The sequence below is a fragment of the Furipterus horrens genome, unplaced genomic scaffold (genome assembly GCF_987537825.1).
Source record: "Furipterus horrens unplaced genomic scaffold, mFurHor1.1.pri manual_scaffold_11, whole genome shotgun sequence".
NCBI lineage: Eukaryota > Metazoa > Chordata > Mammalia > Chiroptera > Furipteridae > Furipterus > Furipterus horrens.
In genome coordinates, this window is record NW_028327181.1 from 60260815 (window position 1) to 60264383 (window position 3569).

At 44.7% G+C, this 3569-nt stretch overlaps 1 pseudogene; it reads right to left on the reverse strand.

Moving 5' to 3' along the window:
* Positions 1 to 1956: 1956 nt before the first annotated feature.
* On the reverse strand, positions 1957 to 2936 carry LOC149997913 (glyceraldehyde-3-phosphate dehydrogenase pseudogene; annotated as a pseudogene).
* Between the last annotated feature and the right edge of the window lie 633 nt (positions 2937 to 3569).

The window sequence follows — 3569 nt, forward strand, 5'->3', positions numbered from 1 at the left end:
TGCGAGAGAAACATTGATTGGTTGCCTCTCTCACGCCCCCAACTGGGGACCCAGCCTACAGCCCAGGCATGGGCCTGCATGGGACTTGAACTGGAGACCCTTTGGGTTTGCAGGCCGGTACTCAATCCACTGAGCCACACCAGCCAGGGCGCATTCAAAGTTTTAGAAATCAAATAATATAATAGATCAAAAATGGGGTGAAGGAAAAGGACCATCGGCTTCTAACTTACCTACAGAAAACTTGTAAGCAGGCAGAGGTGATGGCTGCAGGCGAGGCAGGGAACTGCTGCAGGCAGAGCTATGGCATCTGTACATCTGTCTTTTCTAAGGCAACCACTGTGGAGCCAGGGCACCAGCTAAAAAAAGAAAACATGTATCGTTTTTATATATTTTTAAAAAGTCTCAATTGCAAATAATTTATAAGCTTTTTTAGCATGTAAAGTTCGGTGTACAAACATGTACTGTAAGAAAGCACATGCATCTGGATAACCTGCATCAGAGCATTCCGGGGAGAGAATGATGGTTCTGCTTTACATTTTCCTAGGCTCCCGAGTATATCATGAGTTTTTTGAGGGCAGGGGTCCCTGTCTGTCATATTAACCTATGCATCCCCATTTTCTATCAATTAGTAGGCATTCAGTAAAAATGTGCTGTTTGACAGAATGAATCATTTTGCATCTTTGTATTCATGGCACCAGTAATTGTGTCTGATCCATATAAAGATTTCACGCACGTTTGTTGAATACATTACACGTATAAGGCAAGCCATTATAATCAGTGGGATGTGGACTTGATCCATTAAGACGTTCTGGCTGTGAAAGATGGAACTGCACTTGAATGTTCATCTGTACATTTGAGTCTATGTTTGGTAAACTATTAAATGGGATTGTCATTCTTTTTGGAAGGACACCAACTGTCACAAGGGAACTAGGAGTCTTCAGCCCTGGGCCTATGATCCGAGTGGAGCAAAGTGTTCCACTTCCCAGATGCATCAGCGGAGGTCGGTGAGCAAGCACAGGGAGGGCCTGGCTCTTCATCACTGGTTAAGGGCCGCTCTTCAAAGGCAGCAGTTTATGTGAGCAGTTCATGTGAGCTCTGGGTGTTCTGTCTGGATTCTTTGTCATGTTTATGCTGCTTGGCTGCCTAGCTGTGAAGACTTGGTGGAGATAGCGCCTCTCACATTGAATTCCTAGAATAGAATCAGGTGATAAGTATACAGTGAACAAGTCTAATTATGTAATGCGGTGATCTTCAGCCCTTTCATCTCCTGGCACATATAAATGAATTAATAAATTCTGTGGCACACCAAAAATAAATTTTTTGCCAATCTAACAAAAATAGGTATAATTTTTATTCATTCACACTGGACGGCTATTGTTGCGTTGACTGTTATCATTGCTTTATTTGACAGTCAGGGAAAAGAGGTCAGTGCCCCTGACTAAATAGTCAGGTATTGCACGTTGTAAAAATCCTTGCAACACAACAGCAAGCCGCGGCACACTGGTTGAAAATCGCAGATATCTAATGAGTAGGAAAGGATGTCTGTCCATATTCAAAAGCGAGAATGTTATTCATTCAGGACATTTCATGGAAAGTTGACAGTTGGTGGCATGCACAAGTGGGATACAGTAAGTGCTTTACCAAAGGAATGTTTCTAGAAGGGCCATTCTGAAAAGTGGATGGGTGGTAGATACCTGTATTTGTAGTCAACCAACATTTCATATTTTAGGGAAGTTGTGGTGGTTCTTTTTATTTTTTTGGCTGGGTACAGTGAACTTTACTGATGGTGCATGACAAAGTAAGGCTTCCTAAGCCCCTCCCCCTCTTCAGGGGGTCTGGGATGGAAACTGGAGATCAGGAGATTCTCAGTGTGTTTGGGGATTGATTTGGGGCGAGGGCTCCCCAGTAGCTGCAGGCCTCTCTTCCTCTCTCTGGGGCTGGTGGTCCAGGGTGCTCTTACTCCTTGGAGGCCATGTGGACCATTAGGTCTAGCCAAATTCATTGTCATACCAGGAAATGAGCTTGACAAACTGGTCATTGAGGGCAAGGTCAGCCCTGGCATCAAAAATGGAGGAGTAGGAGTCACTGTTAAAGTCGCAGGAGACAATCTGGCCCTCGGTATAGCCCAGGATGCCCCTGAGGGGCCCTCTTATGCCTGCTTCACTACCTTCTTGATGTCATCGTGTTTGGCAGCTTTCTCCAGGCGGCAGGTCAAATCCACAACCAACACATTGGAGGAGGGGACACAGAAGGCCATGTCAGTGACCTTCCCATGCAGCTCAGGGATGACCTTGCCCACAGCCTTGATAGCCCCAGGAGAAGCAGGGATGATGTTCTGGGCAGCCCCTCGGCCATCACGCCACAGCTTCCCAGAGAGGCCGTCCACAGTCTTTTGGGTGGCAGTGATGGCATGGACTGTGGTCATGGGTCCCTCCGCAATGCCAAAGTTGTCATGGGTGAGCTGGCCAGGGGGCCAAGCAACTGGTGGTGCAGGAGGCATTGCTGACAATCTTCATGGAGTTGTCATACTTGTCATGGTTCACACCCATCACAAACGGGGGCATCAGCAGAAGGGGCAGAAGTGATGACCCTTTGGCTCCCCCCTTCAAGTGAGCCCTAGTCTTTTCCAAGGAAGTGAAGACACCGGTGGGCTCCACAACATATTCAGCACCAGCATCACCCCATTTGATGTTGGCAGGATCTTGCTCCTGGAAGATGGAGATGGACTTTGTGTTGCTGACTAGCTTCCTGTTCTCAGCCTTGACTGTGCCTTTGAACTTGCCATAAGAAGAATCATACTGGAACACAGAGCCCATGTAGTTGAGGTCAATGAAGATGGAATTGATGGCGACAATATCTACTTTCCCAGAGTTAAAAGCTGCCCTGGTGACCAGGTGCCCAAAACGGCCACATCCATTCACTCCGACCTTCACCATCATGTCTCAGGGTTGTGGCTGGCCCTGCACAGGAAGACACAGCTGTCTGTCTAACAGGAGGAGCAGAGAGCTGCAATTTGATCTTTTCATCATCTTAGAGATCTTTCCATAATAATACCAAAAAAAAAAAAAAAATTTATTGAAGCTTACTATGTGCCAGGCACAGTTCTGGGCACTTTATGTGCATTACTCAATTCTCACAACAATCCTGTGATACAGATTCTCTTGTAATCACTATTTGACAAATAAGGAAACAGGCTCAGAGTGGTTAAGTAACTTGCCCAAGGTCATGGAACCAACATTTAAACTCAGCTGGTCTCTAGGGCCTGTGGTCTTAATTACTATATTTTGAAGATCAATTTCATTGAAAGAAAGTGATAGGGAGTTGGGAGAGAGCCACACACTATTCTAAAACTCATTTAATTATCCCCCAATTTATGGACATTTAGGTTATTTCCAATATTGCTATTTGAAATAGTGCTGCAATAAATATCATTGAGCAAGACTTGATTATGTTTCTTTGTGTCTGACACCAAAGAAGGAAGAATTTAAAAACATGAGAGCTATTTGAGCAGTAAATAATAAATAAAGTATTATTGGATTATAACCCAAAGTTATATTAAATCTATATTA